Source organism: Nicotiana tabacum, chromosome 20, assembly GCF_000715075.1.
Source record: "Nicotiana tabacum cultivar K326 chromosome 20, ASM71507v2, whole genome shotgun sequence".
Taxonomy (NCBI): Eukaryota; Viridiplantae; Streptophyta; class Magnoliopsida; order Solanales; family Solanaceae; genus Nicotiana; species Nicotiana tabacum.
The window spans coordinates 62,609,855-62,624,462 of NC_134099.1; the positions used below are offsets into that span (position 1 = coordinate 62,609,855).

Genomic DNA, 14,608 nt, shown 5'->3' on the forward strand with positions numbered 1-14,608 from the left:
AACTCTTACCAATCAGTACTCGCACTAAGCATTCACGCTCAATTGGTACCATATAGTAACCGCTACGGCGTGCAGCCCGATCCGTATATCTCTCACAATAACTGAAATCAAAGTAACCGCTGCGGCGTGCAACCCGATCCATGCATCGCTGTGGCGCACAGCCTGTCACGACCCGGATTTCCCACCATCGTGTGTCAAAATGGCGCCTACTATCGGAGCTAGGCAAGCCAAATATTTAAAACACCTTTCCTGCTTTCTTTCAAACAATATAAATAAACGAGACAAAATTTAAATGGAAGACTTTAAATCTAAAGCAACTGAAAAACCAAAAGTGTGGAAGTTTAATACACATCACTACCCAAGGTCTGGTATCACTAGCTCACGGACTACTACAGAATACTACAAACAATGTCCGAAAATAAATACATCATGTTTTTCTGGTACAAGATGAACAAACAAGAAACATGGAAAGAGACTTCGGCCTGCGAACGCCAGCTAGGCTACCTCGAGAGTCCCTGGACTAAAGATAGCTCCCAAAAGTCCTACTGCTGTGGTCCGTAAGCTGCTCCCTGATCTGTGCACAAAAATCCACAGAGTGTAGCATCAGCACAACCGACCCCATGTGCTGGTAAGTGCCTGGCCTAACCCCGGCGAAGTAGTGACGAAGCTAGACAGGACCTACCACAATTAACCTGTACAGATATATATCACGAGTGCAAGAAAACAATAACAAGATAATACCAAAGTAAAGCTGGGAGGGGACATGCTATCGGGGAGTAACAGATAAAAATAAAATATCGGAAATAAATAGAAGAAACTCCGGTGCCACACGATCCCATAATATCATATATAAGTGGACGGCGTGCCACACGATCCCATAATATCATATATAAGTGGACGGCGTGCCACACGATCCCATAATATCATATATAAGTGGACGGCGTGCCACACGATCCCATAATATCATATATAAGTGGACGGCGTGCCACACGATCCCATAATATCATATATAAGTGGACGGCGTGCCACACGATCCCATAATATCATATATAAGTGGACGGCGTGCCACACGATCCCATAATATCATATATAAGTGGACGGCGTGCCACACGATCCCATAATATCATATATAAGTGGACGGCGTGCCACACGATCCCATAATATAGTTCATAATATCTGACTTCATATAGTAGACCCCTTCAGGGGAGAATAACAACTCAATACCTTTAACCCGGCAAGGGTACAGCTAACAGCCCAAAATATCCCGACAAGGGAGAATATATATATCAGTCTACACATCCCAGCAAGGGAGTAATCACAACACATTCTCTTTTTAAATCACTTCTTTCTCAACTAACACATTCATGTTCGAGCTAACGCTCCAAGAGTACACCAATCACAATTCTACCTCAACTGTTCACATCATATGAAACTCATCTAATAAACAAGGAGCTTGTGTCATATTATTCGAATTAAAAGCAATCAAGACTCACGGTCATGCTAGACTCCGGTGCATAGATAACCATCACCATGCCTATACACCGTACTCCACATTAGCAAGTAGCAAATATCATCCTAATCCTATTCCCTCGAGCCAAAGTTAGAACAAACACTTACCTCGAATGCTCCAAACTCAACTCACGCTTCTAGTATAGCTTTACCTCTTGATTCCACCACCAATCCGCTCGAATCTAGTCATAAGTTACTCAGTCACATTAATAATTACTAAATGGATCAATCCCGATGCACGAAAATAATTTTTACAAGATTTTTCCCAAAAAGGTCAAAAACACCCCCGGACCGACGTGGTCGAAACTCGAGGTTCGGACCAAAACCCGGTTACCCATTCTCCCACAAATCCAAATATATGCTTTGTTTTGAAATCGGACCCCAAATTGAGGTCCAACTCCTCAATTTGTAGAAAACTTAGGTTCTACCCCAAACACCCAATTTCCCCCATGAAAATCTTTGTTTTGAAGTTGAAATAATGTTAAAAGATGTTAAGAAGCGAAGAAAATGAGTTAGAAATCACTTACCAATCATTTTGAAGAAGAAAAGTTGTTTGGAAAATCGCCTCTTAGGTTTTAGGTTTTTGAAAACTGGAAAAATGACTGAAAATCCCGAATTTATACATTTTGGTGGGGGCTGGCGCGGACCGCACAGAAATGCACCGCGGCCGCGCCGAGTGAGGGGATAAGTGGGCTCTCTTTGAACCCACCCAGCACGGACCGCACTGATTTGTTATGTGGCCGCGCTGGTCGACCCTCTGAACCCCACCACGCGGACCGCACAGAAAAGCACCGCAGCCGCGTGGCTGCCAGCGCGGACCGCGCGAAAATGGCTGTGGCCACGCTGGGCCTGCAACATCTGAACCTCTATATTTTTCTAAGTCTAAGACCTCCCGGGCCCTACTCAAAACTCACCCGAGCCCTCGGGGCTCCAAACCAAACATTCATATGATCTCGAAAACACCTTAAGGACTTACTTGCGCGATCAAATCGCCAAAATAACATCATATACATAGGATCAAGCCTCAAAATACATGATTTTCTTTCAACTTTCATAAAAACTCAAATTCCCCATTTTAAGTCTGAAACATGTCATATGACGTCCGTTTTTAGCCAAACTTTATAGATAGTGCTTAAAACATATTTAAGACTCGTATCGGGCATCGGAACCAAAATACGAGACCGATACTACAGTTTTCTGATCAATTTTCTTCTTCATTTTTCTGAATTAATTTCAGAAAACAATTTCACACAAAAATTTATTTCTCGGGCTTGGGACCTCGGAATTTGATTTCTGAGTATACGCCCAAGTCCCATATTTTTCTACGGACCCTCCAGGACCGTCGAATCACAGGTCCGGGTCCGTTTTACCCAAAATGTTGACCGAAGTTAATATTATGCATATTAATATCAAAATTCATCAAATTATTTTTTACAAAATTCGCATATTCTAACATAAAAACTTTCTGGCTACGCGCCCGAACTGAGCACGTAGATCGAGGCAACTAAAAGATAGGTTTTCAGGGCCTCGTAAGCACGGAACTAGGAAGAATTACGGTGATGACCCTTTGGGTCGTCACACAGCCAGATCCATATAAATAGTCGACTGCGCTCACTAGGGGTGTGCAGACTCCGGAGGGGCTCCTACAGCCCAAGCGCTATAGTGCTACGGTGCGCATCCCGATCCATATAAGTATCGTTGTGGCGTGCAGCCCGATCCATATACATATATATATACATTGCTAGGCGTGTAGCCCGAACCATAGATATATAATCCTCACAACTAGGCCGTCGGCCTCTCTTAGTCATTAACCTCACCATCAGAGTCTCAGTCTATCTCAGTCATCATTCTCACAATCAGACCCTCGGTTTATCTCAGTAAAACAGGGAACTCAATCCAAAACATTTCCACATTTTAAGAATATAGTGATAAAGCTAGATTTGAGCAATAAATAGGTAAAACATGATTGAGAATATGCTTTCAAACAAATAGAGTGAGGAAAGATAGTAAAAATGTCCCTAAGGGTCGCAACAAGTCGGCACAAGGCCCCAAACATGGCATACAACCCAAAAATATAATAATGTCAAACAATTAACTATCAAATACGCATTAAAATATTCATTCGGCATGGACTAGGTCACAATCCCCAGTAGTGCTCTACCCCACACTCGTCATCTAGCATGCAAGTCACCTCAAAGTAACACAACGACGTATAATCCGGGGTTTCAAACCCTCAGGATAGTATTTATAATCATTACTTACCTCGAACCGGTGAAATCTCTAGCTCGCGATGCCTTTGACCCTCAAATTGGCCTCCACGCGCATCGAATCTATCCAAAATCACACAAACATTGATGAAGCTCGATTTCTAAAAGACGGGGTTTAGCCATACATATCTGGGACTTGCCCTTTAATGGTACAACAATGATCCACTACTCTTAGGTAACTTCAATCTACAATACAACAATCAATAGAGCTAATATTAGTAATAATTCCCATAACTTATGCCATTTAGGCCTATTATCAAACATCTTGTAGGCATAGATATTTATACCTCATAACTATAGTATTGGTTCCTCCATCACTATTAACCAACAATTTCAACCCACCATTAGTCTTTAACAATTTATGCTCCTAACATCACATGAGTGATCAATCATTCACACCCAACCAACAAAATTCCATCAACTAATCACCTTTAAATCCCTACCATGATCATGTATTTAAATTGGAAATTTATGGCCTCCAATCACCATACCCCAAGTTCTAATGTATATATCATACATAAATAATCACCATAGAGTAGTTGGAGATGATAGACATACCTCTTGTAGTACGAATTTTAAGAATCCCCACTTGTGGTGTTCTTGATAAATTCAAGGATTTGAAGGAAAATCTAAGGATTTTCAAGATCAATTCGTGTTAATATAAGTGTTTAGGAGTAGTAATCAACTCAAAATACCCCAAAAATCTTACCTTGGATCATAGAAATGATGAGTGGGACGGATTCCTCTTGAGAGAGCAAGCCCTTGCTCCAAAAATAACTTGGGAACTCTCTATACCCGGTCTTGGGGTATTTAGGGGCCTGCTACTAGCGCGGTTGTGCACCTGGGCGCGCTAAAGTAGCACGACAAAGGCAGAAAACTTCGCAATATGTGAGTTCACTAGCGCAATTGCGCATCTGGGCGCTCTAGAGACATATGCCCAGTAAAATGGTCATAACTTTCTGTTTACACCTCAAAATGACGAATGGTTTGTTGCATCGGAAACTAGACCCAAAGGGATGTAATTTGATAGTTTGTGGATCACACAACTCCTTATATAACTGGATATATGATTGTCCAAAGTTAGGTCTTGTGCGCACTCATTTACAACTTTCGTCTATTATGAAATTTTCCAACCTCAAAAGTTCCCGTTAGCCATCCGAAATCACCCCGAGGCCCGCGGGACCTCAACCAAAAGCACTAACGTATCTTTAAACATCATCCAAACTTGTTCCAATCATCACAACGATGCAACTAACACAAAAATTATCGAATTCAAGCCTAAGTTCTTTTAAAACTTCTAAAATACGCATTCGATCAAAAACCCAACCAAACCACGTCGGAATGACCTGAAATTTTGCACACACATCCCAAATCACCTAACGAAGCACAACAACTCTCGGAATTCTATTTCGACCCTCGGATCAAAATCTCACCCATCAACCGAAAATCACCAAAATACTAACTTCGCCAATTCAAGCCTAATTCTATACCGGACCTCCAAAATCACTTCCGATCACGCTCCTAGGTCATAAATCACCCAACGAAACTATCCAAATCATAAAATTTCCGATCCAAGCTCATATACAAATAAGTCAACCTTTCAAATTCAAAGATTTCAACTGAGACTGTTCCTTCAAATTCATTCCGATTTTTCCTGAAAACCAAAACCAACAATCTACATCAGTCATAATATGTTACACGGGGCAAGTCATGCCCGGGAACTTGCGATCAAAGTACAAAATTTCAAAATGACCGGTCAGGTCGTTACAGAAGGACACTTCAAATGGCTAGTAATGCCGTTCGGGCTAAAAACAGCTCCACCAATTTTTCAACGAAAAATGGATAGTATATTTGGAGAATATAAGAGATTTGTTTTAGTATATGTAGATGATATACTAGTATTTAGTAAAGATATTAAAGAACATTTAGGAAATTTACAGACAGTATTTAGATTATTTGTAGATAATGGAATAATAATTAGTAAAAAGAAGATGGAACTATGTAAGAATTATATAAATTTTCTAGGAGTAATATTAGGGGATGGAAAAATTAAATTACAACCCCATGTAGCTAAAAAGGCCCTAGAAATGCCAGATAAATTAGATAGTACCAAAGAGCTACAAAAGTTTTTGGGAATAGTAAATTATACCAGAAAATTTATTAAAGACTTAGGAAAAATAGCAGGACCATTATATGCTAAGACAGGAGCTACAGGACAAAAATATTTTAATACAGAAGACATTAAATTAGTACAAAAAATTAAAGAAAAAATAAAAAATATTCCTAATCTAAATATGCCACTAGAAACAAACTACTTGATAATATAAATAGACGATAGTTTTGAAGGATGGGGAGCAGTTCTAAAAGCAAAACCAAATAAATATAGTGATAAGATAATAAAAAAAATATGTGCTTATCAAAGTGGTAAATATAAAGATAAAGGAAATGTGAGTAGTATAGATGCAGAGATATTAGCTGTAATTTAAGGATTAAATAGTTATAAATTATATATATATTAAATAAACAAGAAGTAACAATTAGAACTGATTGCGAAGCCATAGTTAAATTTCACCAGAAGATAAATGCAAAGAATAGTAGTAGAAGAAGATGGTTAAATTTTATTGATACTATATCAATATATAATCTGGTTTTTGAACATATTAAAGGAAAGATAATAATTAAGCAGATCAGTTAAGTAGGCTTAAAATTACTGTCAATTAATAAACAAGTATTTTACATGTACAACATGAGACTAACAATTTCCAAGACTGAAGACAAAGGGAAGGGCATTCAAGCCTCACCCTCATACAGATACTTGCAGACAGTATTAGGTAATCTTCATTTTAAGCCACATCCTTTGGGAGAACAGACCAATATTGAAAGAAAAATTTTGGAAAACATAATTTAATATTTTTTCCACCATCAAACATGTCATTTAGAGTCTTACCAGAATGTGTCATAGACAGACCTCAACGGTGTTTAATTGATAACTTATGGATAGCATATAATAAGAAATACACTAAATATTTTATAGCGTCTCTTAATGCCTTAGGACAATATTTTACAGATAAAAACCAAGACAAAAGATTTAAGTATTATGTGGTTATACATGGTAAGATAAATGATATTTTTCAGACATGGTTAGAAGTACTAGATTCCATTAAGGATATAGAAAAACCACTTTTCAAGGGTTTTAATGATTTTACTGAAGCATTAGATTATGCAAGAGAAATACTAGGACCAAACTACTATATTTCCCCAGCACTCAGACAAAACCCAGAAAAACCCCTCAATACAATATCTGAAAAGACAATGATAAGATAATATTCTGTGATCATTGTTCATCAATGACAGAAGCCTTTAAACGAATAAACCAGAAAAATGAAACCCTGGCACAAGAGAAGACAAAACTTATGGAGCAGGTAAAGGTATTGAAACACAGGGTACAAGCGTTAAAATTTGAACTATCCCAGACTCAAGTTATTTCTCAACAAGATACAAAGATGAACAGTCCAAAACAGAGTTCTTCATCCTAAACAAAAATGGATGAGAAGGGTGTGCATTCCCCAATGAATGCAGCTAGATCCACTATATCAGATAATGATATAGCTAGTCCGGTTCAAACGGTAATAGGTAAAGACACAACAAATCCGTTTATGGCTGTCACATTGCCAAAAAGTGAAGATGAAGGTTCATCGAGAAGAAGACTACCTAGAACATTAACTCCCAGACATTAGAAAACTTTTTTCTAGACAAGGAAGAATAAGACAAACACATGGTTAAGAATCCAAGTCCAAGATCAAGTCTAAATCTAAGTCCAAATCCAGAAAAGACCCAAAGTTCAGGAGAAGATGATAACTATGAAGACAACATAAATTATCAAGATGCTCAAGATCCATATGAAGATGAGTCAGAAATGAGTTTCGATTCAATAGCTATACATAATTTAAACACATAAAAGCAAAGTCCCAGTTAAACAACAATTAAAGAGCACCAAAGACAAAGGAAATAAGGTTGGTATATAGAGCAATAATGATAGCATACCAATGAGAAAAACAAGAAGGAAAAGAATATGTGACAGAGAAATGCTAGATGTGCTAAAAGACAAAAGTGACAAGCGATATAAAGTAAAGAAGATGTGACAAGAGGTAATGTTAGTTGTGCTAAAAGACAAGTTAAAATTTTGAGTGGAAGAAAAAGTTACAAACACGGAAGGAATCTCCGACCAAGCCATGTGAAGATGAGGCCCAATGAAGTATCCTGCAAGGCTTGACAAGATAGAATTCAGAAGAGTTTGTAATCCGTTTTTCAAATCCGTCCCAAAATTTAGCTATAAAAAGTAGAAGAAAGCAGAAGAAAAACAAGACCGAAGAGAAGAAAAACACTCTGAAGAAAACCCATCCAACCAAACTTTTCATCATCAACCCCCTTTCCAAAACACTTTGTAAAATATTTCCTTACGAATACTTTAGTAGTTCCTCCTCTAAACTTGTAAAATAAATAAGGCCTTATGCTTATGTGTGACCGTTTATGGGTTTCCTGAAAGGGAAAAAGTCTACTGAGCTTTGGGAATTAAAAACGATCACACATAAGCATAAGCCCTTATTTATTTTACAAGCTTAGAGGAGGAACTACTAAAGTATTTATAAGGAAATATTTTACAAAGTGTTTTGGAAAGGGGGTTGATGATGAAAAGGTTGGTTGGATGGGTTTTCTTCAGAATGTTTTTCTTCTCTTCGGTCTTGTTTTTCTTCTGCTTTCTTCTCCTTTTTATAGCTAAATTTTGGGACGGATTTGAAAAACTGATTCCAAACTCTTTCGAAATCTATCTTGTCCAGCCTTGCAGGGTACTTCATTGGGCCCCATCTTCACATGGCTTGGTCGGAGATTCCTTCCGTGTTTGTAACTTTTTCTTCCACTCAAAATTTTAACTTGTCTTTTAGCACAACTAACATTACCTCTTGTCACATCTTCTTTACTTTATGTCACTTGTCACTTGTCTTTTAGCACAGCTAGCATTTCTCTGTCACATCTTCTTTTCCTTCTTATTTTTCTCATTGGTATGCTATCATTATTGCTCTGTATACCAGCCTTGTTTCCTTGTCTTTGGTGCTCTTTAATTGATGTTTAACAGGGACTTTGTTTTTACATGTCTAAATTATGTATAGCTATTGAATCGAAACTCATTTCTGACTCATCTTCATATGGATCTTGAGCATCTTGATAATTTAGGTTGTCTTCATAATTATCATCTTCTCCTGAACTTTGGGTCCTTTCTGGATTTGGACTTAGATTTGGACTTGGTCTTGGACTTGGATTCTTAACCATGTGTTTGTCTTGTTCTTCTTTGTCTTGAAAAAAGTTTTCTAATGTATGTTTTATTATATTTTCTATTTTTTCATTTTTTTTCTTTTTTTAAATTATACTCTTCTTTTTTGACGCTTCTCCCTGTGTTAATGTTCTGGGTAGTCTTCTTCTCGATGAACCTCCATCTTCACTTTTTGGCAAAGTGACAACTATAAATGGATTTGATGTGTCTTTACCGATTACCGTTTGAACCGGACTAGCTGTATCATTATCCTATACAGTGGATCGTGCTGCATTCATTGGGGAATGCACACCTTTCTCATCCATTTTTGTTTGGGATGGAGAACTCTATTTTGGACTGTTCATCTCTGTATCTTGTTGAGAAATAACTTGAGTCTGGGATAATTCAAATCTCAACGCTTGTACCCTGTGTTCCAATACCTTTACCTGCTCCATAAGTTTTGTCTTCTCTTGTGCCAGGGTTTCATTTTTCTGGTTTATTTGTTTAAAGGCTTCTGTCATTGATGAACAATGATCACATAATATTATCTTGTCATTGTCTTTTTGGATATTGTATTGAGGGGTTTTTTCTGGGTTTTGTCTGAGTGCTGGGGAGATATAGTAGTTTGGTCCTAGTATTCCTCTTGCATAATCTAATGCTTCAGTAAAATTATTAAAACCCTTGAAAAGTGGTTTTTCTATATCCGTAATGGAATCTAGTACTTCTAACCATGTCTGAAAAATACCATTTGTCTTACCATGTATAACCACATAATACTTAAATCTTTTGTCTTGGTTTTTATCTGTAAAATATTGTCCTAAGGCATTAAGAAACACTATAAAATATTTAGTGTGTTTCTTACTATATGCTATCCATAAGTTATCAACTAAACACCGTTGAGGTATGTCTATGACACATACTGGTAGGACTCTAAATGACATGTTTGATGGTGGAAAAAATATTAAATTATGTTTTCCAAAATTTATTCTTTCCATATTGGTCTGTTCTCCCAAAGAATGTGGCTTAAAATGAAGATTACCTAATATTGTCTGCAAGTATTTGTCTGAGGGTGAGGCTTGAATGCCCTTCCCTTTGTCTTCAGTCTTGAAAATTGTTGGTCTCATGTTGTACATGTAAAATACTTGTTTATTAATTGACAGTAATTTTAAGCCTACTTAACTGATCTGCTAAATTATTATCTTTTCCTTTAATATGTTCAATAACCAGATTATATATTGATATAGTATCAATAAAATTTAACCATCTTCTTCTACTACTATTCTTTGCATTTATCTTCTGGTGAAATTTAAATATGGCTTCGCAATCAAATCTAATTGTTACTTCTTGTTTATTTAATATATATAATTTAAAACTATTTAATCTGTAAATTACAGCTAATATCTCTGCATCTATACTACTCATATTTCCTTTTTCTTTATATTTACCACTTTGATAAGCACATATTTTTTTTTGTGCTCTTATCACTATATTTATTTGGTTTTGCTTTTAGAACTGCTCCCCATCCTTCAAAACTACAGTCTGTTTCTATTATCAAGTAGTCTGTTTCTAGTGGCATATTTAAATCAGGAATATTTTTTATTTTTTCTTTAATTTTTGTACTAATTTAATGTCTTCTGTGTTAAAATGTTTTTGTCCTGTAGCTCATGTCTTAGCATATAATGGTCCTGGTATTTTTCCTAAGTCTTTAATAATGTTTCTCGCATAATTTACTATTCCCAAAAACTTCTGTAGCTCTTTGGTACTATCTAATTTATCTGGCATTTCTAGGGCCTTTTAAGCTATATGGGGTTGTAATTTAATTTTTCCACCCCCTAAGATTACTCCTAGAAAATTTATATAATTCTTACATAGTTCCATCTTCTTTTTACTAATTATTATTCCATTATCTACAAATAATCTAAATACTGTCTGTAAATTTCCTAAATGTTCTTTAATATCTTTACTAAATACTAGTATACATATACATATACTAAAACAAATCTATTATATTCTCCAACTATACTATCCATTTTTCATTGAAAAATTGGTGGAGCTATTTTTAGTCCGAACGACATTACTAGCCATTCGAAGTGTCCTTCTGTAATGACCCGACCAGTCATTTTGAACTTTTGCACTTTGATCGCCAGTTCCCGGGCATGACTTGCCCTGTGTAACGTATTATGACTGATGTAGATCATTGGTTTTGGTTTTCAGGAAAAATTGGAATGAATTTGTACTTACCAGCACATGGGGTCGGTTGTGTTGATACTATACTTTTGTACATTTTTGTGTACAGACACAGGTATTTGATCGATAGTAGCTACTCGTTGCGGTGGAGACTCAAGGTAAACCTGCTGCAGCGTTCGCAGTCCTTAGAGTCACCTTCAATTGTACTTATTTCCATTTGTTCCCTTTATTTCTGAACAGTGATGTATTTATTTTGTATAACTACTCTTAGAAAGGCTTGTGACTTGTACCACCGGTTTTGGGAATTATAAATTGTTAAGAGTTATTGAATTTAAAGTTGTCAAATATCAATGTTATTTAAGTTAATGTTAGGCTTACCTAGTTTAGAGACTAGGTGCCATCACGACTCCTTCGGAGGGATTTTTGGGTCGTGACAAGTTGGTATCAGAGCTCTAGGTTCATAGGTGCTACAAGTCATAAGCGAGTTTAGTAGAGTATTGCGGATATATACGGAGACGTCTGTACTTATCTTCGAGAGGCTACAGAACTAGTAGGAAAAATTTCCACTTCATTCATTCCTTATCGTGCGACATTTATTCAGCTTGAAGCATATATCTTATGTTCTTTTGCATCCACTCATGTATGTAATTGTGCACTATTCCAATGGTTTGTGATACCATAAAAGGTTATAAGAGAGCCAGGGCTGCTCAACCATTGTTACCACGTGCCGTTCAGAATCGAAGATATGGAAGCGCAAAGAGAACTTTCAGTTATGCGCATGAGGGTACATCAGATTCTGACATTTGGTTGATAAGTACAATCTTAAGAAGGTTTAATTGGTTTCCTAATCATCACATGTGGATGTAGATATAAAAATAGTTGGTCGTATTAGAGATTATGTGTTTCGTATGGGATTTCTATTTAGCGAATGGTATTTACTAGTGAGCCGAGACACTAGAAGAGGCGAGTTTAACTGTCACGAGGATGACATGCGCCAAATAAATAGCTTGAGGTGTCTTATGACCGATGTTGTACGAGCGATAAAGGTTAGTATTGTGAATCATCAGAATGTTTCATATGGCTTCGTGCTAAGTGAAGGGAGTCTACTATCAACGCTCAAATTGTGGGGTCATGTGTTATATTAGTTTTGGCTTGAGCTGTATATATGTGGTATTGAAAGGTTTGTCGAAACTTGTATATGATTAAGAGCTGATATTTGAAAGGAATGATGATGGGACTTTTGGTATTCCCGCGTCCTTAATAATTCTACATTTCAGTATCAGCAGGGACATGGAAACAATTTCAGAATACTCATAGTGCTCCAGTTAATCAGGGCACTTACGTGGGGCAATCATCTTTTAATGTACCAGTGGCATGAAATTTCCTGCAATGGTTATTTAAGTTATCCGGTACAGACTTAGTATGAGCAGTCGAACTGCGGATGGGTTGTTATGAAAATGGTGATACTAGGAACATCTTGAGAAATTATCCTAGACTTGGGAGAGACATATTTCGTCAAAGCACTCAGGCTACGTGCCCCATTGCAGTTACTACTCCACTTACATGACCAACCATAGGTAGAGGTCAGGATATTAGAGGTGGAGGTGAGACTCCTAGAGGTGGAGACCCAATCCGTTGATATATTTTCTATGGTATGGCTGAGGTTGCTACACCAGACGGTATCGTTATAAGTATTGTCTCGAATTATTATAAAGTCAAAATTTCCTTAACTTGATTCGGTTTTGAGCATCGAGGAAAGTTCTCCTATTGTGCTCCACTTATGAGTGAGCTTCGTAATTCTTAAATCTACATATGTGAATACTTCTGTTGGGAGATTATTGTAATGACCCAGCCGGTCGTTTTTGAAATTTACGCCCCGATCCCCTATTAATTGTTTCCCCTAAGTTCATTTCCGCTATTTTGTTTTGTCGGGACGTTCGGTGTTGCGTTTTGGAGAGTTTTGGGACACTTAGTCCCTAAATGAGAGATTAAGTGTTGGAAAATGGTTCGTAGTTGGAACAGTGTGAAGACGCCTCGAAATGAAAATCTGATGGTTCTGTTAGCTTCGTTAGGTGATTTCGACGTTGGGAGCTTGTTAGGAATGAATTTTAGAAGTCCGTAGCTAATTTAGGCTTGAATTGGCGAAGTTAGTATTTTGGTGACTTCCGGTTGAAAGGTGAGATTTTGATCTGAGGGTCGGAATGGAATTCCGAGAGTTGCGGTAGCTTCGTTAGGTGATTTGGGATATGTGTGCAAAATTTCAGGTCATTCGGACATGTTTTGGTTGGGTTTTTTATCGAATGTGTGTTTTGGAAGTTTTAGAAGAACTTAGGCTTGAATTCGATGTAATTTGATGGTTTTGGCGTTGTTTGAGGCGTTTTGATGGTTGGAACAAGTTTGTATGATGTTTTAGGAGGTGTTGGTATTTTTGGTTGAGGTCTCGGGGGCCTCGGGGTGATTTCGAATGGCTAACGGGAATTTTTTAAGTTGGAAAATGCTGCAGAAATGCAGCAGTCAGTGCAGAGCAATTTTGCTCTATGCGATCACATAGCAAGGGTTGCGATCGCATAGAAGGATTTTTGGGGGCTGTTTGGTTGCGCTATGCGATCGCATAGCAGGTGTTGCGATCACACGGTGTTGTTGGATGGTGCATTGCGATCGCAGAGGTTCAGTTGCGATCGCATAGGGTAATTTTGAGGCCTGGAAATTTTGTTCTATGCGATCGCAGGAGCTCTAATGTGATCGCATAGGGTTAGCTACAGTGCCCGGACAGAATGTTAAAAAAACAGTTCATCCGCGAACCCAAACCCATTTTCCACCATTTTTGAGCATTTTGAGAGCTACTTGGGAGCATTTGAAACGGGTTTCGACTGGGATAAATTGGAGGTAAGTTTTATGAGTTAAAAACATGATTATATTGTAGAATCATCCTTTAAATCCTTGAAAATTTAGCCAAATTGTAAGAAATTAGGGCTTGAGTTTTGAATTCTAAATTCGAGATTTGAGGGGCTATTTATGGTCCGATTTGAGAGATATTTTTATGGTTAGACTTGTGAGAGTACGAGGGTTCTGGAAATATAAATTTTACCTGATTCCGAGATGTGGGCCCGAGGGGCATTTTGGTCATTTTACATAATTTCGCGTATTAGCTTTGAATTTAATTGTAGAATCAATTACTTGAATTATTATTTACAATATGTAATTTAATTGAATAGATTTGAGCTATTTGGAGTCAGATACTCGTCGCAAAAGCGTGGTTTCTGGTTGACTTGCACTTGTTCGAGGTAAGTGGCTTGTCTAACCTTGTGTGGGGGACTTTGTCCGTTAGGATTTGATA

At 37.4% G+C, this 14,608-nt stretch overlaps 1 long non-coding RNA gene across 1 annotated transcript; it reads right to left on the reverse strand.

Annotated features, from left to right (window-relative positions):
• Nucleotides 1-323: 323 nt before the first annotated feature.
• On the reverse strand, nt 324-8,765 carry LOC107768543 (uncharacterized). The gene is made up of 5 exons (XR_012703946.1): nt 7,985-8,765; nt 4,486-5,430; nt 4,335-4,405; nt 3,772-3,962; nt 324-574 (listed from the first exon to the last, which is right to left on the reverse strand). It is a non-coding gene; the product is annotated as an uncharacterized LOC107768543 (long non-coding RNA).
• Between the last annotated feature and the right edge of the window lie 5,843 nt (nt 8,766-14,608).